General features: G+C 40.4%; 1 protein-coding gene and 1 pseudogene across 2 annotated transcripts in view; both read right to left on the bottom strand.

Annotated features, from left to right (window-relative positions):
- LOC115262273 (small ribosomal subunit protein eS4-like) overlaps positions 1-7,362 on the bottom strand; it is a 203,078-nt pseudogene extending 195,716 nt beyond the window's left edge.
- Positions 1-27,606, bottom strand: part of LOC109411881 (dedicator of cytokinesis protein 3) — a 681,785-nt gene that overhangs the window by 568,696 nt on the left and 85,483 nt on the right. The gene's annotated exons all lie outside the window — the stretch shown is intronic.

The following is a 27,606-nucleotide window of genomic DNA, read 5'->3' as shown; positions in this document are numbered from 1 at the left end:
GGATTTTCCGAGGAACTTCATGAGGAATTCACGATGAACTTCTGATGGAATTTCCGAGAAACTCCTGGACATATTTCCGAAGAACTCCTGGAAGAATTCTCGAGGAACTGCTGGAGGAATTTTTAAGGAACTCGAAAAGGAATTTCCGAGGAACACCAGGAAGAAACCTCGAGGAACTCGTGGAGAAATTTCCGAGGAACTTTTGAATGAATTCCCGAGGTACTCCTGGATGAATCCTCTAAGAAATTCTTGAGAGATTCTTGTGGTCGGAAATTTCCGAGGAACTTCCGGAGGAAATCCCGAGGAACTTCTGGAGATATTTCCAGAGAACTCCTGGAAGAATTCTCGAGGAACTTCTGGAGAAATTTTTGAGGAACAACAGAAGCAATTCCCGAGGAACTTCTGGATATATTTCTGAGAACATGCTGGAGGAATTTCTGAGGAACTCGAGGAGGAATTTCCGAGGAACTCCTGGAGGAATACAGAGGAACACCAGGAAGAAATCTCGAGGAATTCCCAGAGAACTCCTGCAGGAATTCCCGAAAAACTCCAGGTGGAATTTCCGAGAAACTCCTGGAGATATTTCCGGAAAACTCCTGGAGGAATTCTCGAAAAACTTCTAGAGAAATTCCCGAGGAACTTCTGGAGATATTCCTGAGGAACTACTGGAGGAATATCTGAGGGACTCGAAGAGGAATTCCCTAGGAACTTCTGGAAGAATTTAGAGGAACACCAGGGTGAAATCTCGAGGAACTCATGGAGGAATTCCCTTCCTGGAGGTATTTTCGAGGAACTCTTGGGAGAATTCCCGAGAAACTCCTGGAGGAAATTTCGAGGAACTCTTGAAAGAATTCTCGGGAAACTCCTGGAGCATTTCCCGAGGAACTCCAGGAGAAAATTTCCCGGTAACTCCAGGATTAATGCTCGAGGAAATTCTTGAGAAATTCCTGAGGAACTCCCGGAAAAGTTTTCAAAGAACTTTGAGGAATTTCCGAGAAACCTCAGGAAGAATTCCCGATGAACTTCTGGTGATATTCCTGAAGAAATTCTGGAGGAATTCCGAGGAAATTCTGGAGGATTTTCCGAGGAACTTCTGGAGTAATTCCCAAGGAACTCCTGGAGAAATTCCCAGGGAACTCGTTGAGAAATTCCCGATGAACTTTTGGAGGAATTCCCGAGGAACTGTTGGTAGAATTCACGAGAAACTCCTGAAGGAATTCCTGAGGAACTCCTGCTAGAATTTCCGAGAAACTCCTGGACATATTTCCGGAGAACTCCTGGAGGAATTCACGAGGAACTGCTGGACGAATTTTTAAGGAACTCGAGGAGGAACACCAGGAGAAAACCTCGAGGAGCTCGTGAAGAGATTTCCGATGAACTTTTGAAGGAATTCCCGAGGTACTCCTGGAGGAATTTTCGAGGAACTCTTGGAAGAATTCCCGAGAAACTCCTGGAGGAATATCCGAGGGACTTCTAGATAAAACTTCTCGGAAACTCCTGGATGAATCCTCTTGGAAATTCTTGAGAGATTCTTGTGGTCGGAAATTTTCGAGGAACTTCTGGAGAAATTTTTGAGGAACAACAGAAGCAATTCACGAGGAACTTCTGGAGATATTCCTGAGAACATGCTGGAGGAATTTCCGAGGAACTCGGGGAGGAATTTCCGAGGAACTCCTGGAGGAATTTTTAAGGAACTCGAGGAGGAATTTCCGAGGAACACCAGGAGGAAATCTCGAGGAACTCATGGAGGAATTCCCAGAGAACTCCTGCAGGAATTCCCGAGGAACTCCTGGTGGAATTTCCGAGAAACTCCTGGAGATATTTCCGGTGAACTCCTGGAGGAATCCTCGAGAAACTTCTAGAGAAATTCCCGAGGAACTTCTGGAGAAATTCCCGAGGAACTTCTGGAGGAATTCCCGAGGAACTTCTGGGGGGTATTTCCGTGGCACTTTTGAAGATATTTCCAGAGAACTCCTGGAGGAATTCTCGAGGAACTTCTGGAGAAATTTTTGAGGAACAACAGAAGCAATTCCCGAAGAAATTCTGGAGATATTCCTGAGAACATGCTGGAGGAATTTCTGAGAAACTCAAGGAGGAATTTCCGAGGAACTCCTGGAGGAATTTTTAAGGAACTCGAGGAGGAATTTCCGAGGAACATCAGGAGGAAATCTCGAGGAACTCATGGAGGAATTCCCAGAGAAATCTTGCAGGAATTCCCGAGGAACTCCTGGTGGATTTTCCGAGAAACCCTTGGAAGAATTCCCGAGAAACTCCTGGAGGAATTTCCGAGGAACTTCTAGATAAAACTTCTCGGAAACTCCAGGAGAAATCCTCGAGAAACTTCTAGAGAAATTCCCGAGGAACTTCTGGAGATATTACTGAGGAACTAGTGGAGGAATTTCTGGGGGACTCAAATAAGAATTCCCAAGGAACTCCTGGAGGAATTGAGAAGAACACCAGGGGGAAATCTCGAGGAACTCATTGAGGAATTCCCGAAGAACTCCTGGAGGAATTTTCGAGGAACTCTTGGGAGAATTCCCGAGAAACTCCTGGAGGAAGAATTCTCGAGAAACTCCTGGTGGAATTCCCGGGGAACTCCAGGAGAAAAATTCCCGATGATTCCTGGATTAATCCTCGAGGAAATTCTTGAGAAACTTCTGAGGAACTCCCGGAAAAGTTTTCAAAGAACTCCTTGAAGAATTTCCGAGAAACCTCAGGAAGAATTCACGATGAACTTCTGGTGATATTCCTGAAGAACTTCTGGAGATATTTCCGAGGAATTCCGAGGAAATTCTGGAGGATTTCCCGAGGAACTTCTGGAGGAATTCCCAAGGAACTCCTGGAGAAATTCCGAGGAACTTTTTAAGGAATTCCCGAGGAACTCCTGAAGGAATTCTAGAGTAACTGCTAGTGGAATTTCCAAGAAACTCCTGGAAATACTTTCGGAGAACTCTTGGAGGAATTCTCGAGGAACTTCAGGAAAAATTCCCGAAGAACTTCTGAATATATTCCTGGAGGAATTTCTGAGGAACCCGAGGAGGAATTTTCGAGGATTTCGTGGAGGATTTCAGAGGAACATCAGGAGGAAATCTCGAGGAACTCATGGAGGAATTACCGAGGACCTCCTAGAGGAATTCCCGAAGAGCTCCTGGAGGAATTTTCGAGAAACTCTTGGAGGAATTTCCGAGGGACTCTTAGATAAAACTTCCCGGGAACTCCTGGATGAATCCTCGAGGAAATTCTTGAGAATTTTTTGTGTACTTTCCGAAAAAAAATCCAAAGAATTCCTGGAGGAATTTCCGAAGAACTTAAGGAGGAATTCCAGATCAACATCGGGTGATATTCCCGATGAACTTCTGCAGATATTCCCGAGGAACTCTTGGAGGAATTCCTGAGGAACTCCTGGAGCAATTTCCGAGGAACTTCTGGAGGAATTCCAAGGCACTTCTGAAGGAATTCCCGAGGAACGTCTGGAGAAATTCCCGAGGAACTCTTGGTAGAATTCACGAGGAATTCCTGAAGAAATTTCAAAGGAACTCCTGAAGGAATTCCAGAGGAACTCCTGGTGGAATTTTCAAGAAACTTTTGGAGATATTTCCGGAGAACTCATGAGCAATTCTCGAGGTACTTCTGGAGAATTTCTGAGGAACTCCTGAAGCAATTTCCGAGGAACTTCTAGAGATATTCCGATGAACTCCAGGAGGAATTCTCAAGGAACTCCTGGAGGAATTCAGAGGAACTCGTGAAGGAATTCCCGAGAAAACTCTGAAGATATTCCCGAAGAACTCCTGCAGATGTTTCCGGAGAACTCCTGGAGGAATACTCGTGGAATTTCAGAAGATTTTCCCGAGGAACTTCTGGAGGTATTGCTGAGGAACTCCTGGAGGAATTGCCGGAGCAATTCAGTAGAATACAGGAGGAATTGCCGAGGAATACCAGGAGGAATTCTCGAGGAACTCCAGGAGAAAAATTTCCGGGAACTCCTGGAAGAATCCTCGAGGAAATTTCTAAGGAACTCCCGCAGAAGTTTTAAAAGAACTCTTGGAGGATTTTCCGAGGAAATCTTGGAGAAATTCCCAAGGAACTCTTGGTAGAATTAACAAGGAACTCCTGGAGGAATTCCAGAGGAACTCCTGGAGATATTTCCGGAGAACTCCAGGAGGAATTCCTGAGGAACTCTTGCAAGAATTCCCGAGAAACTTCTGGAGGAATTCCCGAAGGAAACCTAGAGAAAAACTTCCGGGAACTCCTGAATGAATCCTAGAGGAAATTCTTGAGAAATTATTGTGGAATTTCCGAGGAACTCCTGGCGGAATTCCCGACGAACTTCTGGGGGAATTTCAGAGGAACTCTTAGTGGAATTTCCGAAGAACTCCTGGAGAAATATTCTCGGTAACTCCTAGATTGGTCCTCGTGTAAATTATTCAAAAATTTCTAAGGAACTTCCGGAGAAATTTCCAAGAAACTCTTGGGGGAATTTCCAAGGAACTTCTGGAGATATTCCCGAAGAAATCTTGCAGATATTTCCGAGGAACTCTTGGAGGAATTTCTGAAGGTATTCCCGAGGAACTTCTGAATAAATTTCAGAAGGAGAGGAATTCCAAAGAACTCCTGGAAAAATTGCGGAGGATCTCCTGAAGAAATTCTCGAGGAACTCCCGAAGGAATTTCAGAATAACTCTTGAAGAATTTTCCTAGGAACTCCTAGAGAAAAATTTCCGGAAACTCTTGATTCATCCAAGAAACTCTGGAGAAATTCCTGAGGAACTCCCGGATAAATTTCCAAGAAACTCCTGAAGGAATCCCAAAGGAACTCCTGGTGGAATTTTTGAGAAACTCCTGGAGATATTTTTGGAAAACTCCCGGAGAAATTCGAAGGACCTTCTGGTGGAATTTCCGAGGAACTCCTTGATGAATTCAGAGGAACTCCTTGATGAATTCCGAGGAACTCCTGGAAGAATTCCGAGGAACTCCTGGACGAATTTTTAGAGGAACTCCTGGTGAAATTTCTGAGAAACTCCTGCATATATTTCCAGAGAACTCCTGGAGGAATTCTCGAGGAACTTCTGGAGGAATTTACAAAAAACCTTTAGAGGAATTCCCGAGGAACTCATGGATCAATATCCGGGTAACCCCTCCAAAGAACTCCTAGGGAATACCCGAGGATTTCCTGTGTTGGGAACCACTGATCAGCTCAGCATTCTCTCCCTATACTGCTCGCTCACCGAAGGCGATGAGTCTGCCTTTCGGTTGATGCACAAAGTAGTTAAGTAGGATTAGAAGTATTGTAGTCGTCAGCTTGTACATACGTGTAGCGTCTTGTAATGTAATCTTTCATGTCAATAAAGTTACGTTTTAATTTGTTATTCGTTTACACCTGGAGTCGTTCTTACATTGCAATATGTCTCAGCCACCCAGAACTCCAGGATGTAACATCCTGGAGGAACTTTCAAGGAACTTAGGGAACTCCTAGGGGATTTTTTTGGGAAAATTATATATACTGGAGATATCCTGGATGGGTTTTGCATAAATCTTTTGTTCGATTTGAATAGGTCCTATCAACATATGTAGGAATCACAGCAAACATACGTCTTATTAAAAAAGAAGGCCAGAAATGCTTAAGGATTTGAGGATACACTGTTGGAAATTTTCAAAATAACTGTGGACAAATTTCGAGAGAAATATGGTAAACATTTTCACGAAAATTCAGGAGGAATTCTACCACAAAATCTAAATGAATTAGAACTCCTTAAAGTATTCCTGAAAAATCCATGGAGGAATTCTAGGGAAACCTGGACAATTAATTAGGATCATATGATCTGAATGAATTTCAGTGGAACTGCTCGGAGAAACTCTTGAATGATTTTTTTGGGTATTGCCGAAAGGATTTCCCGGGGAACTTCTAAAAACATCGTTGGGAAAATTCTCGTTGAATTCCCAGGCAAATCTTGGAAGAATTTGTGCCAATCTCCTCGGAGAATTCTAAGGGAAATCCAGGAGGAATGCCAATAAAAATGCTGTATACATTTCTGAGGATCTCCTGGATGATTTTTCAAAGGGAAGGTCCGGTGCAATTATGGAGGGATTGCCAGGAAAAAAAAAATGGAAAAAATGTCAGAAAAATGTTGGAGGGAGCCTTACATAAATGCTGGGGGAATTCTTGTGGATCGCTTGGAGGGATTCCCGAAAATATCCTTGAGTACCCCTGGAGATTCCAGCGATACTGCCAGAAAAAAAAAAACGCTAGAAAATGCTGGAGGAATTTTGAAAACTATAGGAATTTCCAGGGAACGCATGGATAAACTACCGGGGTACTGTCGGGAAAATTCCAGAGAACTCCTGGAAGAAATCTTGCAATAATTCCCAGGGAAATATTAAAAGAATCCCCAGCGAAATCCTGGAGGATATCTCATAAAAATTCTTGAGATAATGCAGTCTGGCAATCAATGTGAAAAACTGTGCTTGGTAATGAGAAAAAACGCATCGGTTTAAGAATTAATGCTTTCGGAGAAATTTATAAAAATATCCAGGAGTATATCACATGAATGCTGGAGAGATTTCTGCAAAAGGATTTCCCGGGAATCCATGAGTAAATTCCTCAGAAAATTCCCATAACTCCTGGAGGAAATCCCGTGGAATTGGTTCCTGAACAAGTTTCTGATTAGCGGCTGTGGAATAATTCCCGGGGGAATGCTGCAGTTGCAGTTGCGGTTGTTTCCAATGCAACTGCAAAGCTTCCCGTTGTTTCCGTTTGTTAATTGGCGGTATCAGAGTGGAAGTTGCATTCATCTTGCACCTTCCCAGCTCACTGCACTACACCGACTTACTCTTCGATACCACCAGTGATGAATTACAAAATATATTTACCTGCAGTGAATTGCACATTACGCGGATTGAATGCCGACTTCTTCGTGATAATACTCCGGGGCGGTAAAATCCTGAGGCCTTGTACTATACGCCATTCGCCATACACTCGCCGCCTATGCATCAACAGAAGAAAGCATTCTTGGGTTATTCTTGGTGGACCTGCTGTTCCGACGGATCCAGGCCGTGGTGAACGAGGAACACCTCCTTGGCACATTATCGGCCATACTCCTGCTGTCGTGGTTCCAATAACTAGAACGGAACGTTTCTTATTCTGAGAATGTCGGTTTCACGGGTGCCCAGAACGATGCCGTATCCGAGACATATTTGACGATTCGGAAGAATCCGTGGAAAGCTGTCCCGAAAAACGCTGGCGGCCTTTATTTAAAAAACGTTATGTTAGACTATAACCATTTGCCATGATTAAAATTTAATTTAATACTTACCAATAAAACAAGAATTTGATTAAGATTGATGAAAACCACACCACACCGACCGCAAAACTCGCAAAAGAAAAATGGCAGCTTGCGCCGCTGCGCTGACCGATCACAACAATCAATCAGTACAGTGTTGCGAGATAATATTGAATCATGGGAGATGCGATATGGCATCGATTTTGTGTAATTATTACACTTCTGCATCGTAACCAGTTGGTTGCAGCTATTTCAGTGTAATATTCACATTCTTTCGACGTGAAAATTACACAGATACGATGCGAATGAAAGTGAGTACTTTATTTTCGTGTAAATTAAGGCAAGATGTAATTTAGCATCGAAATGATGTTATTGTACGTATAAAAATCGCGGTTACATAGGATTTTTTACATAATTTCGAAAATACATCGAGCCGAATTACAATAATTTTTGCTGTGTACAATTCGTAGTGTACATAGCTAGTCACGTTCGGTAATTTTACCGAAATCTCAACTGATGAGCGTTTGGTAACAAATTTTTAACGAAATTTTGTAAAAAATAGTTTGGTAAAAGTTTCTACCTTTACCGATTTTTTCCTGTAAATCAAACTTAACGGTTGAGATTTCGGTAAACCATGATCGAAGCAGATGATTTTTTCTAAGTGTGTACAGTGACCAGACTCCCGGATTTCGCGAGACAGTTCAGGAGTTCCATCAGCGATTTCTCCAGAAATTTCTCACGGAATTCTTTCAATGGTTTCTCTCGGGATTCTTTTCAGATATTTATGCTGGGGTTTTCGGGATTTCTTCAGGGCTATGGATCACCAATTCGGAGACGGCGGGTTCGATTCCCGTTCCAGTCGGGAACATTTTCTCGACTCCCTGGGCATAGTGTATCATTGTACTTGCCTCACAATATACAAATTCATGCAATGGCTGGGAAAGAAAGCCCCTTTATTAATAACTGTGGAAGAACACTTAATTGAAGCGAGGCAGGCCAAGTCCCAGTGGGGACGTAGAGCCATAAAGAAGAAGAAGAAAGGATTCCTCCCCTGAGCGAAATTTCTCCCAGGATTCCTTCCAGGGTTCTTTATGGGATTCGTTGAGAGAGATCTTGCGGGATTCCTTTTTTGGTTTAGGCATTCCTCCCGGAGTTCCTTTAGGGATTCTTTTCGGGGTTTAGTAATGAAATTCTTTAATTGATTCCTTCTGAGATTCCTTTCGAGTTTCCACCAACGATTTCTTGAGGAAATTCTCCCGGGATTATTTTAGATTCTTTGAAGGACCCCTGCAGGGATTCTTCCGCAAATTTTTCCCCGAATCCTGTTGGGATTCCTTCAGGAATTCCTCGCGCAATATCTTCATTGATTATTCCCGGGGTGCCTTTAGGGATTTCTCCTATAATTCCCTCAAGGACCCTTCCGAAAACAATTTTTCAGGGATTGCTCCCGAGATACTTTTAGGGATTCTTCCAAAAAATCTTTCAGGGGTTTCTTTTGAAACTCCTTCATTGATTTCTAGCGAGCTTACTCTCCAGAGATTCCTTCTAGGATTTCTTCCAGGATTCCTATAGGGACTTTTCTCGGGATTTCTTCAGAGATTCTTTAAAGAGTTTTTTTTTCAGTATTTTTTTAGATGTAGGGTAATTCGCCAATTGTTGAACGGTTAGTACTGGCATTTTGGTTTTCGTTTGTTATTCCGTGGATAATTCCACTTTATTTGAAAATATCCAGTGAACGTCTACATCTACTTTATTCCTTATAGTGCTTATTGAATTTGTATTCCCATAAATTCCATTTTCTAAGAGAAAATATAACATTTGTATGGGAAGTCTGTAACCCAAATGTTGAACGCTTCCTTAAACTAGCTCATCCTAATGTTGGATGGTTGAAGCTTTGTTCGTAATTGATGACGTACACTACCCGCCATAAATATGGAATCGCATCGTCTAGTATTGCAACACCTGAAGACTTCATCACTTTCTTAACTGTTTCTCAAAAACCGTATCTCCTGCATAGTTTAGACTTAGACCTTCAGCAAAGTTGATCAGAAGACCTATGGCTATCAAATGGTGGTAAGTTTAGTGCGTAATTCCGCCGCTATGTGGCGATAGTGTGCATTTACAACGAAGTACTTTGACATGATTTATCTCATGATTCTGACCACCTAGAAAGTTCGTGTCTTTAGCAAAGTTGATCAGACGATCTATGACTATGACTATGAGTATGACTATGACTAGCGTAATTCTGCCGCTATGTGGCACCAGTGTACATTTAAAACGAAGTACTTTGACATGATTTTGACCACCTAGAAAGCTCTTGCTTTCAGCAAAGTTGGTCAGACGGTCTATGGCTATCAAATGGTAGTAAGTTGACTGCGTAATTACGCCGCTATGAGGCGCCAGTGTGCATTTACAACGAAGTACATTGACAAGGTTTATTTCATGATTCTGACCACCTAGAATGAACTTGTCTTCGGCAAAGTTGATCAGACGGTCTATGGCTATCAAATGGTGGTAAATATAGTGCGTAATTCCGCCGCTATGTGACACCCGTGTGCATTTAAAACGAAGCATTTTGACATGGTTTATCTCATAATTCTGACCACCTAGAATGTTCGTGTCTTCGGCAAAGTTGATCATAAGGTCTATAACTATCAAATGGTGGTAAGTTTAGTGCGTAATTTCGTCGCTATGTGGCGCCAGTATTCATTTAAAACGAAGCACTTTGACATGGTTTATCTCAGTTTGTCACGCCGCCTGTTTTTATTTTTCGCGCCGGCGATCAGTGCACAAACAAAATTAATGTTGCATTCCTTCAAGGATTCCTCTTGAAATTCTTTCGGGGATTTCTCCTGATACGCTGTCGTGGATTTCTCTTAAAATTCCTTCGGGGTTTCCTCCTGGAATTTCCTCATAGAATTCCTCCAGGAGTCCTCCTGGAATTTCTTCGGGGATTTCTCCTAGAGTTTCTTCGGAGATTTCTTCTGAACTTCCTATAGGGTTTCCTCTTCTCCCTGGGATTCCTGCAGGGATTTCTCTTGTAATTTCTTCGGAGATTTCTCTTGAAATTTCTTCAGGATATCCTCCTGGAGTTACGTCGAAGTATTCATTCTGAACTTCCTTCGGGGATTCCTTCGGAGATTTCTCCTTAAATTCATTTGGAGATTTATTTTGGAGTTCCTTCGGGGTCTCCTCCTAGAATTCTTTTAGGGATTTCTCCTGGAATTATTTCGGAAATTGATCCTCGAGTTCTTTCGGAAATTCCTGCTGAACTTCCTTCAAGAATTCTTCTTGAAATTTCTTCGTGGATTCATCCTGACATTCCGTCAGGGATTCCCCCTGGAATTTCTACGGGAACTCCTCCAGCAATTACTTCGGAGGTTCTTCCTGGATTTCCTTTGGAGTTTCCTCTTTGAATTTCTTCGGAGATTGCTCCAGAAATTTCACATTGAATTCCTCCGGGGATTCCACCTAGAATTCCTTCGGGGTTTCCTACTGGGATTCCTTGGGGAATTTTTTCTGGAATTCATTCGGGGACTCCTCTTGGAATTCCTTCGGTGATTCCTCCTAAAATTCCCTCTCGGATTTCTCGTGGAACTCTTTCAGAGGATATTTTTTGTTGATCCGTTATTGAAATCCTTTGGAGATTCTTACCCGAATTCCCTTGGAAGTTCCCACAGGAGTCCTGCTGAAATTTCTTTGTGGATAATTGCTGGAATTCCTTTGGGATTCACGCAGGATTATTTTCGGAAATTGCTATTGAAATTCCTGCGGGGACTCCTCCTGAAATGCCTTTGGGGATTCCCCCTAAAATTCCTTCGAAGATTCCTTTTCAATTTTATCCACAGGTTCCTCATGAAATTTCTTCGAGGATTCCTCTATTTTTTTATTTCGATGGTACCTCCTAGAAGTCTTTTGAGGATTCCTTCACGAATTACTTTGAAAAATTCTTTCTGGAATTTCTTTGGGGATTCTTCCTGGACTTCCTTCATGGATTTCTCCTGAAATTCTTTCGGAGACCCGACATAAACCTATCATTGACCTTTTATTTTCGTCACCAAACCCAACACAGACTCAACAGTTATCCGATGTGGGTCCAACAGTGGCCCAACATATGATAAAATTTGGCCCGACTTTGACCCGACATCCTATATTTTTTCACTCTGGCGGAATTTTTTCCGGGTTTTTCGTGTTTTATGCCCAGCTAGTCCCAGCTAGTGAAAATTTATTTAAATAACAAGGAATCGCTCATTTGAAGAGAGCTCAGGTTGACTAAAACCGTTTTAAACATGACTAGATGTCAAAATGTCTGAAAAGATTTGATTAGAATCGAAAACGACAGAAGAAAAGTACGCCTTTGAAAGCCCCTGAAACACTCCTGGAAACCCATGGGACCTACTCAACACCCAAGAACACTCATGGAACGACCCTGAAATCCCTTGAAAACCCGTGGGTTGCTCCAGTACCCCCTGGAACGTATTGAAATACTCCTGGGACCCCCTTAACACTCTGAATCCCTCTTGAACACCTCTGAAACGCCCTTGAAACCCATTGAAAACCACTGGAACCTTTCTGAAGCACTCTGGAATATCCCTGGAACGCCCTTGAAACCCCATGTAATGCACGGTTAAGTAAAGTGAAAAAAAAACTGGCAGTCATGCTAACCACGTAGATTATGCCAGTGTTCAACAATTGGATCTTGGATGCATAATGATAGTGTTACAGTAATGTTCCGATTATATCACGCCCTCCACGCGTTAGTTCTTCATTTTTCATTCATTTGCTGTTACATTTGAGACCAAATGTTTCCTATCTTCTTCAAGATGAATGATGAACACGCGTTTTGACACGTTATAAATATTGAAAATGCGTATAGATTTTGTAGAATATGTAAAAGAATTTTTGAAAAGGAGCGTGATAAAATCGGTACAACACTGTATAAGAAAAATATGTTTTTCAAATTAAATTATAATAAAAATGTGATTTAAAAAAATGATAAACTGTTAAGGACATCCTTCCAGTTCTTGTAACTATGGTGTGACTTTGATATTTGAGGTCGATTATTTCGTAACAGCAGTTTCTAAAAACTAATCTTAAGAATTGTGCAGTTTTCGTGTCATCAGCGGTATAAAATTTTCAATCAATATTTTTGACGTAAAATATGTATAGTTTTGTAACTTAATTGGAGCAATATCGTAACACACATGTATATGCATCTACAACATACGTTTACGTTGAGCGAAAATTACTTAAGTAAGATTTATAATAAAATTTTCAGAAACTGTTCAACATTTGGGTAGTGTTCAACAATTAGCGAATTACCCTATCTGCTGTGGTTTATAGTTGGATAGTGTTTATTAACGAAAAAACACTCACTGAATAGCCCTTAATTGCGCAAGAAGAAACATATTTGGCAAAGTTTCTTTGGAATCCCAATTAGACTGGTAGAGGGTCTCAGGACACTACAGAGATGACCCGATTGTTAAACGAATACGCCGAAGGGGTTGATGTGAAAATTTACTACCATTGTGCAGATTTTTAAGGAAGTTATCACGGAAAAAATGAAAAAATGTATTAAAAATTAAATAAAATAATTTTAATGATATTTTTCCATGAAACTACAGTAAATTATCTTTGTTTTCTGTTTGTTATTCCACCTCTGAGATATAAGTGATTATCAGCGTCCGGGTTCTAACTGGAAAATGCCTTATATGGTAATCAACTGGAATTTTCGACGACTGAATTACTAACGGCAAAAAATATCAATAGCCAGATTCGGCATTTGCAATTCCACTTTCCCCCCGCCATAGAGCGAATGACACTGACCCTCCTCAGAGCCAATGCTCTAACGGATTTAAATAATGGGGTATCTGCGAATGGCAACGCATAATGGCCCCTCAATCGGACTGCAAAAGGAACAAGTGCTACAAATCAATACCCTCATGCTCATCCTTCTACCGTGGACAGAGTAGAAGTAAAAGCAGCAGTAGCGATGGAATAAACACTGAAAAACATAAACACTGATGAATTTTTGTTCGTGAAGAACTAGTAGAGCTGCGGGAAGTGCAATTTAGTTTGGTTATTGTCGTCGCGGGTGAAACCCGAAGTTTCCCCACACGCGACCACCGCTTTTTCTCAAAATCCATACGTGAAACCTTACGTCGGACGTAGTGCGTTGAATAGCGGTTCTGGTCCTCTATCCAGCGCACTATGCCCGACGTATGTCCGACGCACGGTTTGGGAGAAACTTCGATTTTCGCGTGTCAAAAATTCCGATTTTCAACTGCACGAACAATATAATAGCAAATCCAGTGATTATCCACCATAAACTAATGCTTTATGCTTCATTGTTCCTAAAAATCAGGATTGCCAGTCGTAAAAATGTGTTTTTGATCGAAATGCAAAGAGTTCAGAGAAGTTTCGCGAATTACACACTCAGCGAAATAAACTACCGAAAGTCATCAAAATACCTTATGAAATTTAGCCATAACTGTAAAGTATGGATGCCATAAGAATACCTTATGAAAATTGAACATGCTTATTATGACCAAATTACATAAGATAAACTTATGAAAAGAGCAGAAAAATCGTAAAATGCTGCAGACTGGAATCGATCCATGAACGTCGAGATCACTGAGCTCGTGCCCAACCCACGCGGCTATCGACGCTTGAGAATATCGTGGTGCTAAATGTGTATAAAAGCCAAACTGTGAGTCGATTCTGCGTCATAAACCGACCTTATGAAATTTATTCTAGCCGTTATAACTTGTTTAACCTTCATCCAGTCAACGTACATTTTCCACCTTCGAAAAAGCACAAAAATGGTCATAATTTTTTTGTTTTTCGATGGATTTTGATGAAATTGTCACAACTTCCCGAAAAACTCTTCTAGTTTATGATGCCGGGGACATGGGTGCCTGGTCCACATGGTTCCAGAGTTATTCCGGATTGTCTTGGGGTACCAAAATTGGCCACATGCTTTGCGCAACGTATATCTCATGATCCCGATGAGGTAGAAGTGTAGTGTCTTCGGCAAATTTGTTTCGCAGGTTAAGAACTAACTGACAACGGCGACTTTGGTTCGCGATTCGGTCGCTAGGTGGCACCAGTGTCAAAAATGTTCAAACCCTCATATCTCAGAAACCTGATAAGATACAATGATACTGTTTTAGTAAGTAAGAGATTTTATATTAACAAGGTTCATACCAACTAAGTTTGAGTAATATTTTATTTGTGTGAATACCAGGTAAGAGTATCTTAGCTCGCTATTTCGTTAAAGTAACTTAAATTCTTTGAGTGGAAAATCAAAACTTTATGTTGATTTATTACGATAAGTTTTGTGTGCGATCTTGTTTCAGTGTACTACATGCGAAATAAACATCGCATAGCCTGCTTGAGGCTTTTGAAAAAGAAAGCTGATTCGAGTCCGCGATCGGCTCGTTGATCATACGGCTTACGCGTGAATGAAAGGAAGAAGAATGAAAGATAAGTGAGAGTGAGAGAGGTAGATGATGGTGCATTGGCTCGGGATTCGTCGATCCGGACGACGGTGACCGTAAATGAATAGAACGATAGTTTGTTAACGAATTTTGTAGCGGAAGGATGTTTTCGACGCGGCGCGAAGCGAGCAGGAGCTTTTTGTTTGAATTTGCCGCGGATACTACATGGCGCAGATGGTGGGTTTCGCCTGTGTTTTGGTGGTGGATTTGTTTGAATTTTAATTAGTTTCAATGAGTGATACGGAGTGCGTTGTGGAGGTGGATATTGGAAGTTTTTTTTGATAATTGGAGGGATGTCGATAGAAGAATGAATGGCGGAATGAGTGACAGAAGGCAGGGTAGGTTTATCATTAGTTTTCCTGATGTGTTTGGTGCCAGTGGAAATGAAAAAACATTCTGGTGGTGGAGTGATAGACCCCGTTCGTTCATGCGGGGCTATATAATCGGTTTGTTAGACTGTTCCGAAATCAGCATACGGACCCCAAGGAGAATACATTTTACTAAGGTGGCGCAGATAAACATTGCAAACCACTGGTTGTCTCTTCCATTCTTCTGGTGTTCTTATGGAACTGAAATAGTGACGTCACTATTTTAGTTGCATAAGAACACCAGAAGAGTGGAAGAGACAACCAGTGGTTTGCAATGTTTATCTGCGCCACCTTAGTAAAATGTATCCTCCTTGTACGGACCCTACAGCGGGGAGCGAAGAGAATCGCTAATTAATGTAAGTAAATACTGAACGTCTGGCCGCGTGTGCACCTGGACAGAAAATAAGGTAAGAAGGGATGACAACGGAGATGCTGTTTCAAAATTAAATGGTGTTGTGAAGCGGTGTGAAATGGTGTTCCATTGGTACCTTAGTTGTTCAAAAATGAAATATGAGCCAAGATTGTGAATATTAATTGGGAGGTCATAGTATTTTTGAATAGGGAAAACAATATTTTTCCATTTTCAGATCGACAGATTTTTGATGAGTTTTTTTTTGGGCTTTTTACCGAGTTAAGTTTGACATTTGTGCAACGTTTGCGCCACCTAGGTTTGTATTTAATTATGGATTGAAGTTGAATTTGTTAACCCTCCGTGTGCATTAGGGTCATTTTTTAGCCCAAACCGTGCATTACGTTGGCAGGCTGTACCCAACGTGATGCATTAGGAAGGAAAAGAGTTTGCATGTGTCCAGCGTCGAGTGTATGGAGAGCAAGAATGATGAGACTTAAGATTTTGCTATCTTTGAAATATATACAGAATGTTTGAGATCAGGCTTTATGAATGGCATATCCAGCCATCCAGAAACTAAGATGAGCAATGTGAAAAGAAGCGTTTGAATATGTTCTGGTATTGATGCTCGATTGAACACATTGAGTCTAGAAAACTCAATACAAGAGAGCATCTTTGAGGTCAGGTTTTATGAATAGCTGGAAATGAAAGGCTATGATAAGACAGCGTGTTTGAGATGAGATTTTAAGAGTAGATGGAAATGAGCAATTATCATGAGGAATGTCAAAATATGCGTGTGAATATGTTCTGATTGTGATGCTCGCTTGAACACATTGAGTCTGGAAAACTCAATACAAGAGAGCGTATGTGAGATGAGATTTTAAGAGTAGCTGGAAATGAGAGGCTCTGATGAAGAATGTCGAAAGAAGCGTTTGAATATGTTCTGGTGGTGATGCTGGCTTGAACACATTGAGTCGGGAAAACTCTATACAAGAGAGCGTGTTTGAGATCAGATTTTAAGAATAGTTGGAGATGAGAAACTATGATGAGGAATATGTGACAGCAAAAAAAAATAATAAAGCAGAGCGAGTAGGTCTCTGGCTGCAAAACCGAAAACAGCGGAGCGAGTAGATCCTATAGGTAGTAGAATAACATAGATACGCGGACATCACTGAGTGGAATGTTTCAACCGTGTGAGTAGTAATTTCCAAGAGTGCGAAGAGGGGATATGACGTCATGAGTTCCATTGATGTTGTCGGACTCGTGACGTCATGCTCGTTTGGATATAAATTTTGACAGTTCGTTTGGAAACAATCAATTAATCTTCGCGGATCTATGTATACTTTACTATGTATAGTAGGTCCCTAGCTGAAAATAAATAAGCAGAGCGAGTAGGTCTCTAGCTACAAAACAAAACAGTGGAGCGAGTAGGTCTCCGCTGAAACAAAAAAAAAACAGCAGAGCGAGTAGGTCTCTGACTGCAAAACGAAATCAGTGAAGCGAGTAGGTCTTCTGCTGAAAACAAAGTAGCAGAGCGAGTAGGTCTCTAGCTGCGGAAAAAAAAGGGAGCGCGTTCTAAATCAGAGATTATGAGAATGTATGATGAGGAATAGCGTTTGAATATGTTCTGGTTGTGATGCTTGCTTGAACACATTGAGTCTGGGAAACTCAATACAAGAGAGCGTGTTTGAGATGAGATTTTTAAAGTAGCTGGGAATGAGCAAGTATCATGAGGAATGTCGAAAGATGCGTTTGAATATGTTCTGGTTGTGATGCTCGCTTGAACTCATTGAGTCTGGAAAACTCAATACAAGAGAGCGTATGTGAGATGAGATTTTAAGAATAGCTGGAAATGAGAAACTGTTATGAGGAATGTCGATAGAAGCGTTTGAATATGTTCTGGTTGTGATGCTCGCTTGAACAGATTTAGTCCTGAAAACTCAATACAAGAGAGCGAATGTGAGATGAGATTTTAAGAGTAGCTGGAAATGAAAAACTGTCATAAGGAATGTCGAAAGATGCGTTTGAATTTGTTCTGGTTATGATGCTCGCTTGAACACATTGAGTCTGGAAAACTCAATACAAGAGAGCGTGTTTGAGATGAGATTTTCACAATAGCTGGAAAAGAGAAACTAGCCTGAGGAATGTCGAAAGAAGTATTTGAGTATGTTCTGGTTGTGATGCTCGCTTGAACACATTGAGTCTGGAAAACTCAATACAAGAGAGCGTGTATGAGATGAGATTTTAAGAGTAGCTGGAAATGAGAGGCTATGATGAAGAATGTCGAAATAAGCGTTTGAATATGTTCTGGTGGTGGTGCTTGCTTGAACACATTTTGTCTGGAAAACTCAATACGAGAGAACTGGTTTGAGATAAGATTTTAAGAGTAGCTGGAAATGAGCAATTATCATGAGGAATGTCGAAAGAAGCGTTTGAATATGTTCGGGTTGTGAGCTCGCTTGAACACATTGAGTCTGGAAAACTCAATTCAAGAGAGCGAGTTCAAGACAGAGATTTTTAACAGTTGAAAATAAGTATCTATGATGAGCTGTTACTCTGTAACTCCGAGAGCCTTGTCAGCTGCATCCTAGAGATGGAATAGAATCTTTAGTTTAGATAACTAAAACGGGGAACATGTTATTGACAATAAATTGATGAGCTTGTTACTATAATCAATGATGTTGTTGCGTTTTCTGGTTTTGTAGCTGTAGTGTCTACCTACTGGTTGTGTAGTATATACCTAACCTTCAGGGAAGACCGTTTTGTTGGTGCCCATGGTAGGGTTATGATCATTATATCTACCTACAGCAGTGTAGGTGTTGGTGATCAATGGACCCCACGTGAGAGATTATACAAGCCTTGTTCTTATTTACATCTTTATTATACATCATTGGAAGGATATAAAAGTAGCTTAACATTTGATATATGAAAGATAAAACATGAAAAGGGCGATTTTTTTTTTCTGAATTTGTTGCTTAGCGGATTCATCGAGCGACTTGTGAGGGATGTTCGAGTGAGTTAATAAAATTTACAGAGGTAAACATGAGTTAGGTGACAAGCAATACCCACACTACAAAATAAGCTGATATATATATATATAAATTAGATGTGCAGATCCTATAATACAAAAAATGGGCATGAGATTGATTAGAGATTTTGATTTGGAGTCCAATATGCCTATTTTCTGTGGTTGCATTTGAAATATTTTGTTGAATCCTAGCAAGTTTCATCTAAGAGATCTGTCCGTATAATGTCTTGCTGTAACCTAATTTATCAAATAAAGACCAAAGGTGCTTCCGAAAGTCTTATTAGTACCATCCAAGACAGAATATTAATAACAGCTAACAGTTCGTTAAAAAAAAAAAGAAGAACTCCTTAAGTAATTTTGTCTAGATTAATTTTATTTGACTGTGTACGACAGAGATCCAAGTTCTAAAGTGCATTTTTGAGTAAGAATTTCCAACCTAATGATAAGTAGCGTTAATGCAGTAAGTACTGAGAAAAAAAATCAATGTATTTGGTGTTCATGTAAACTTTATATAATTTAGTTTGCTACACTCAAGGTGAAATCAGTAATTGAGTTAAATACACAAATTACGCTGATTCATTTTGCTTCATAAAGAAATGATTGAAAACCTTTGTAAAACTTATATGAAAGCATAAGTAAAATAACCAAAATAACCATATTGCGTAACTTCATGATTACTAATTAAAGTAATTTTTATATTTTTTTTGTAAAATTAAATTTTAATAAATTTCCGGGATGGAGAAGGGGGCGGATGTAGTAAGTAAGAGATTTTATATTAACAAGGTTCATACAAACTAAGTTTGAGTAATATTTGATTTGTCAGGTAAGAGTATCTTAGCTCGCTATTTCGTTAAAGTAACTTAAATTCTTTGAGTGGAAAATCAAAACTTTATGTTGATTTATTACGATAAGTTTTGTGTGCGATCTTGTTTCAGTGTACTACATGCGAAATAAACATCGCATAGCCTGCTTGAGGCTTTTGAAAAAGAAAGCTGATTCGAGTCCGCGATCGGCTCGTTGATCATACGGCTTACGCGTGAATGAAAGGAAGAAGAATGAAAGATAAGTGAGAGTGAGAGAGGTAGATGATGGTGCGTTGGCTCGGGATTCGTCGATCCGGACGACGGTGACCGTAAATGAATAGAACGATAGTTTGTTAACGAATTTTGTAGCGGAAGGATGTTTTCGACGCGGCGCGAAGCGAGCAGGAGCTTTTTGTTTGAATTTGCCGCGGATACTACAACTGTCTTCGGCAAAGTTCTTCAGCAAGCTCAGAACTATCTGATAGTAAAGTCTTTGATTTGGGATTTATCCGCTAGGTGACGCCTTGTGTCTGAAAAATTCAAACACGTATATCTTGATACCCTAATGAGGTACAAGCATGCCGTTTTCAGCCAAGTTGTTCAGCAGGCTAGGAACTATCTGGCAATGGCGTCTTTGTTTTGAGAATCGTCCGCTAGGTGGCGCCAGGGTAAAAAATGTTCAAACTTCTATATCTCAAAAACCTGATAAGATAGAATGATGCCGTCTTCAACAAATTTCTTCAGCAAGTTAAAAACTGTTTGGTAGTTGAATCTTTGATTCGTGATTCATTCGCTAGATTATTCGCTACACTGTCTTTGACCCCCTGCAGATAAATTTTGTCACCCTACAATATTGCTTCTTTAGCTCCGTATTTTTCTTCCGGGAATGTCTCCGGGAATTTCCGCAGGAACTCTCCCGGGAATTTTTCTAAGAATTTCTGAGGGAATTCCACCGAGAATTTCTCCACGAATTCCACTGGGAAATCCTAAAGAACTTCCTCCAGGAATTTCTTCAGGAAATCTTCCGAGAATTCCTCTGGGACATCCTCCAGAAGTTTCTCCGGGAAATCCTCCAGGAATTTCTCTGGAGATTCTTCCAGGAACTCCTTCAGGGATTCCTCCAGGAATTCCTCCGGGAGTTTATCCAGGAATTCCTCTAAGAATTCCTCTGGAAATGTCTCCTGGAATTTTTCCGGAATTTTTTCCAGGATTTCCTCTAGGACCCCCATCAGAAACTCCTGCGGAGATGTCTTTAGGAATTCCTTCGGTAATTTCTCCAGTAATTCTTCTGGGAATATCTCTAGGAATTCCTCCAGGAGTTTCTCCATGAATTGCTCCGGGGTTTTCCTCAGGAATTCCTTCAAAAATTTCTCCAGGCTGAATTTCCCCGAAAATTTTTCTAGGAGTTTCTTCAAGAAATCCGCCAGGAATAACTTCGGAAATTTCTTCAAGAAATTGTCCGGGAAATCCTCCATAAAATCTTTCAGGAATTCCTCCGGGAATGTCCCTGGAAATTATTCCTGGAATTTCTCCAGAAATTCCACTAGGAATTTCTTCAGGAAATCCTTCCAAAATTTCTCCTGGAATTCAACTAGCAATTTCTTTACGACTTCCTCCAGGAATTTCTCCGGGAATTCTTCTAGGACTCCCATAAGCAATTCAGTAATTTCTCCAGGACTTTTTCCGGGATCATTTCCAGGAATTCTTTCGGGTATTTCTCCCAGAATTCTCCCGGGGATTCCTCCAGGAATTTCCTCAGGGGATTCCTCCAGAGATTCTGCCAGGAATTTCCTCCGGGGAATCCCTCAGAAAGGAGGATCCCCTGAAGAATTTTCCAGAGGAATGGCTGGAGAAATTACCGGAGGAATTCATAGAGAAACATCCTGAAGAATTCCTGGAGGAAATCCTAAAGGGATTCTCTGAGGAATACTTGAAGAAATTCCCAGAGGATTTCCTGAGAAAATCCCGAAGATTTCCTTTGAACATTCTCGGAGGAATTTCAGAAAAATCCCCGGAGGAATTTCTGAAAAATTCCTCGCAGAATTCCTGGAGGATTTTCTGGAAGATTTCCAGAAGAAATGCCCAAAAGAATTCCTGAAGCAATTCCTGTAGAAATTCCCGGAGTTATTCGTAAAGGAAGTCCTAGAGGAATGCCGGGAGAAATTCCCAGAAGGTTTTGTGAGAGAAAAAAATCACGGAAGACTTCCTGAAGAGATTCCTGGAGAAATTTCCAGAGGATTTTCTTGAAAAAAAAACAAAAGTTTTCCTTAGAAAATTATCGGATATATTCCTGGAGAAGCTCCAGGAAAAATTCCCGGAGAAATTCCTAGAGAAATTCTTGGAGGAATTCCTATAGAACATCCCGGAAGAATTGCTGAAAATCCCGGAGGAGTTCATGGAGGAATTCCCGGAGGCACTCATGGACAAATTCTCCGTGAAATTTCCGGAGAAAGCGTTGGAAAAAAAAAATCAGGAGGAATTCTTGGGAAAAATCTCAGAAGAATTCCTGCAGAAATTGCCGAAGGAATTCCTGAAGGAGTTCCTGTTGGGAGTCCTAGAGGAAATCTTGGGGAAATTTCCGGAGGAATCCACGGAGGAATTCCTGGAGGATTTTCTAGAAGATTTCCCGGCGGAACTTCTGGAGGATGTCCTAAATAGAGGAATTCCCAGAAGATTTCCTGAAGAAATTTCTGGAGGAAGTTCTTGAGGAATTCCCAGTGGAATTCTTGGATGAATTCTCAGTGGAATCCCCGGAGAAATTCCTCAAAAAACCCCGGAAGAGTTCCTGCGGAAATTCCCGGAAGAAAAAACGGAGCAAAAGAAGCAATATTGTAGGGTGACAAAATTTGTCTGCAAGGGGTCAAATACGGTGTTAAAGTATTGCCTCTTTTACCACCGTACTCGACCGTCTACTATCCTGCCAAATGGCTCTTAGCTGAAAATGGAATACTTCTTGTTCATTAGGGTGTTCATACAAGTATTTTCTTAATACTAGACGGAACCAATCGAATAATATAAGAACCAAAGACACCAGATATGTCTTACTTCCTCTTAACTTTCGGAACAAGTTGCTGGACGTTTTCCGATTTTTGAGACAAAATTGTTTGAATGCTTCGATTGCAGGTGTCACCTAGCGTCACCATTGCCGGACAGATTAGAGATGGTCGGGTTTCGGGTTTTCAAACCCGAAACCCGACCCGAACCCGAACCCGACGGGTACGGGTCGGGTTCGGGCTTGGAAATTTGAAAAAAGCTCGGGTACGGGTCGGGTCCGGGTTTAAACAATTTCAAAATTCTCGGGTACGGGTCGGGTCGGGTTTGAATAATGTCGGGTTCAAGTCGGGTTTGATACCAATGTAGATAAATCAGTATTCGGAAAAATGTTTTATTTGTTGTATCCGATACATTTAATGATTATTATTCAACTCGGGTTTCGGTTGGGTTTATTGGCAATTTTTTTTTCGGGTTCGGGTCGGGTTCGGGTTTGATTGACGAAAATTTTTCGGGTTCGGGTCGGGTCCGGGTTTGACGGAACAAAAAAATCTCGGGTACGGGTCGGGTCCGGGTTTTGAAGTTGAAAATTGTTCGGGTACGGGTCGGGTTCGGGTCTGTAAAATTTGAAACCCGACCATCTCTAGGACAGATCTCAACCTGCCGAACAATTTTGCAGAAAACGCCATGCTTTTAGCTCGTTAGAGTAACGAGATACACGTATTTAAATATTATACACAAGGTGCCACCAAGCGAATAATTCCCGGAAGAGTACCTGTTTCCTCCGGAAGAAAAACGGAGCAAAAGAAGCAATATTGTGGGGTGACAAAATTTGTCTGCAGGGGGTCAAAGACAGTGTACCGAATAATCTAGCGAATGAATCACGAATCAAAGACTCAACTACCAGACAGTTTTTAGCTTGCTGAAGAGCTTTGTTGAAGACGGCATCATTCTATCTTATCAGGTTTTTGAGATATAGAAGTTTGAACATTTTTTACCCTGGCGCCACCTAGCGGACGATTCTCAAAACAAAGACGCCATTGCCAGATAGTTCTTAGCCTGCTGAACAACTTTGCTGAAAACGGCATGCTTGTACCTCATTAGGGTATCAAGATATACGTGTTTGAATTTTTCAGACACAAGGCGCCACCTAGCGGATAAATCCCAAACCAAAGACTTTACTATCAGATAGTTCTGAGCTTGTTGAAGAACTTTGCCGAAGACAGCATCATTCTATCTTATCAGGTTTCTGAGATATGAGGGTTTGAACATTTTTGACACTGGCGCCACCTAGCGGCCGAATCGCGAACCAAAGTCGCCGTTGCCAGTTAGTTCTTAACCTGCTGAATAAATTCGCCGAAGACACTACACTTCTACCTCATCGGGATCTTGAGATATACGTTGCGCAAAGCATGTGGCCAATTTTGGTACCCCAAGACAATCCGGAATAACTCCGGAACCATGTGGACCAGGCCAGGCACCCATGTCCCCGGCATCATAAACTAGAAGAGTTTTTCGGGAAGTTGTGAAAATTTCATCAAAATCCATCGAAAAACAAAAAAGTTATGACCATTTTTGTGCTTTTGCGAAGGTGGAAAATGTACGTTGGCTGGATGAAGGTTAAATACCATTTCATAACTTAGACCTTAAGATAATCTTAGGTTTATTTGCCTGAGTGCAGGCGAGTGCTTCCGGCTCCATTAATTGACGAGTAAAGAAGCGCGAGTATTCTCGGGCCCCTGTTGTTCACGAGTAGGTTTGTTTTGGTTTGCGTCTGCTCAGCTGCAATCTTCATCATTTTCCATCTCTGGAAAGCAGCACATAGGCAACCAGTTTGATATAGTAGATTTAGAATAGAGATTAGACCGTCCCTATTTTTGCAAAAGTTAGAAATGATAAAAATTCAATATTGCAAAACGATCGTTTTAGCTAAAAAACCATCATGCCAAAATTTGAAGGCCGTATCTCAAGGCTAAATAATCCCCCACAGGGCCTAAAGTTCTCATAAATTGTATGGGGACTTGTTTACGCAGAAACGATAAGTACGGATTATATTAACCAGACTGTAATGCATCCGTAACGCAATTGCACTCAATTAAGTTGCACTCACGATCTCATAGTATTTGCAGTATTTTCCCGCTAAATACGACCATAATGTAGGACTATCTTCGAGTAAAAGGTGATCGACCTTACCATAATAGGTTTTAGCCACGGTGTACAATATTAAGAAGGTGATACCATCCGGAAATCTGACAGTTTTTTGATGACGTAATTCAAATCGTTCATAGGCGTTTACGCAATGATCTAGTACTCCTCACCAATTTGATCAACGTAAAACGATAAGAACGACGTCACATGTTTACATCCAAAAATGATGTTTACATAGGTTACTAGCCTGCCTTGTGATATTTATGCCGTGGGTTTTAGTAATCATCTGTAGACAATTAGCCATTACTAGTCATTATTCAGTGTTATCCTATATAAGACATTATCTCCATTCCAGTTAATAACAATGTAACCGTTTATCAGATCATCAGTATAACCGTTCAGTAGTTAACCCACGGTGTGTTGTGTAGAACAACTTTATAATAAAAAAATAAGTAAGTCTGAAATTTTGCCCAATGATACTTTGGGCCATTCCCTTCAATTTGCTGGGTCGGTGGAAATCATCCATCGGGGGGTCTAGAACAAAAAATTTTTTTGGAGGTTTTTTATGCAAAAACTGTTAATAGCGCATATTGTAAATTTTTGCATCTCCTACAAATAGTCACAACTTTTTTGTCTTTGAAGATAGAACCATAAAAATTTCAGGCGTTTCGAAGTAGTATGCGTAGATGACTGTGTGAAAATGTCATTGAAATATGTTGAATGGTTTTCAAATAATACCAAAACTATCAAACGCATTCTAAAATACTAAGCTTAGTAGCAAAAGTCCAACGAAATATCTATATATTTTTTATATAATAATACAAGAAAAATATTTAATTCTAAGCACCTTGAGTCATTATGATGGCAGTACTGTGAAAACTTGTTTTTCAAATGATGAACAGATACATAGTCAAATACATGAAAGGAAAACACACACACTGCCATTATGTAGCTTTTCAATATGTATTAATTATTTATTTCAAGAACGTGGATTTGCGTATACATGTTCACAAGTACAAGTATGCCTATATTACGAATCCTATAATAAACTCAATTATTATGACTGCTGAGAATGTCGGCCTTCCCCGAAAAAAATATTTAAATGCTTATTGGTAAGCCAAGAGAAGCACTCGAGGATTGGTAAACATCTCTGTTTTGAGGAAAAAGTACAGAAACTAAATTATTTTGAAACTAATGTTTACAAGCTTAAAATTAAATAGTATTTCACCTTAGTCAAACAATAAAAACAAGTTAACTCTGCTAAAGACCTCATAATAACATTGAAGTTGTGGGTATGAGTCTACATTGAAACACTCTCTTGATTGAAGAACACAATAAAGAGAACTGAATTCAAAACAGAATTCAGTTGGGTAATATTCGATCAAGGGCAACTTTACGATACTAAACATAGTTTCCGGATTATTCCACGATATTTGACATAGCTGTTAGACCTAAACTTAAGTTTGTCTTTGAATTTAATAGCAATATGTTGCTTATTACTTATGCCACCATTCTACACAAAACACGCGGCGCGAGACAGGACACAACACTTATAGTTCTTACAAAAAATTAAAAGGGGTTTTAATTTACCTTTTAAGTCGACCGGTTTCGGGCTCGACGTTGCCCATCTACAGGACGATGTCCGACTCCTTTTTTTTTTGCGTACAGTACTCGTCGACGAAAATGCTGTTGTTCTACTGAATTCTTAGCTTTGTCAGGTTGAAGAGGGGTGACTGTATCGGGGCATCGTCTTCATTCATGAGAGGACGATTCGCTGTGGCAATGTACATGGACTCCCATGCGTTTAACTGGGTGGATTTTCTAACATTCTTAGCATTTTCCCTATCCGCAGCATGGTCCAAATGAGTAGTGTGTACTGCCACGCTTGATTCATTGGTCCGTTTGTTTTCGACCGCGTGTTTATGTTCACGAAGACGAATTTTGAACTTCCGGCGAGTTTGCCCAATGTACACCGCAGGGCAATTTTGACACGGTATTTGGTAGATCCCAGATTTTTCATCCGCTGGGACCTTGTCTTTCAGGTTGCACAACAGGTCTTTCAACGTGTTACTGCTTTTGTACACAACCTGATATCCATGGTACTCAAGGGTTGCATGAATCGGGTTCGAAATTTTTAGGTAAAACGGAAGGCTGATCCTTTTAACTTCCTCTTTTTCCGGCTTCAGTGTCGTGGCATTCCTCCTGTGTTTCTTTCTCTCGTGTTTCCGGAGAATTTTATCCACATCCGGACATCGTCCTGTAGATGGGCAACGTCGAGCCCGAAACCGGTCGACTTAAAAGGTAAATTAAAACCCCTTTTAATTTTTTGTAAGAACTATAAGTGTTGTGTCCTGTCTCGCGCCGCGTGTTTTGTGTAGTGTCGAGGTTCTTACGTTAGCACAAACCTCAAGAAATTGATGTATGCCACCATTTATTAACAAATAACTGATAATAAGTACGGAAAGAATAGTTGAAAGAACGGAGTACTTATTGAAAATGTTTCTACATTAAGCATGAAAATTGGCTGTTCAGCATAAAGGCTAGGAAAAGCAATTTGATAACAATGACTTAAATATTCTTATCGATTTGTATATGATGTTTAAAAAATATTTTCTGTGTAATTTAAAACCTCCAAGCATGAGGAAGAGTGATTGATCATTGTTATAGCGTTGTTTACTAGTAGAATATTTTCTACATAAAACTATATGTTTCGAAAAAATAACAAACATTTTATTTTAATCCAAATTATTGGGCCACGCTCCTCTAAAGCCTTTCGCTTGCAATCATCGCTAAATATCAAAGATAAGACCTGATTCATTAAAAAATGGAAAAAATAAACATGTATACGCAAAACCACGTTCTTGAAATAAATAATTAATACTTTAGTGAAAAGCTACATAATGGCAGTGTGTGTGTTTTCCTTTCATGTATTTGACTATGTATCTGTTCATCATTCGAAAAACAAGTTTTCACAGTACTGCCATCATAATGACTCAAGGTGCTTAGAATTAATTATTTTTCTTGTATTATTATATAAAAAATATAAAGATATTTTGTTGGACTTTTGCTACTAAGCTTAGAATGCGTTTGAAAGTTTTGGTATTATTTTAAAACCATTCAACATATTTCAATGACATTTTCACA

Source organism: Aedes albopictus, chromosome 1 (assembly GCF_035046485.1).
Source record: "Aedes albopictus strain Foshan chromosome 1, AalbF5, whole genome shotgun sequence".
NCBI lineage: Eukaryota > Metazoa > Arthropoda > Insecta > Diptera > Culicidae > Aedes > Aedes albopictus.
The sequence above is the reverse complement of the archived record's forward strand: the minus strand, read 5'-3'. Positions and strand labels throughout refer to the sequence as shown.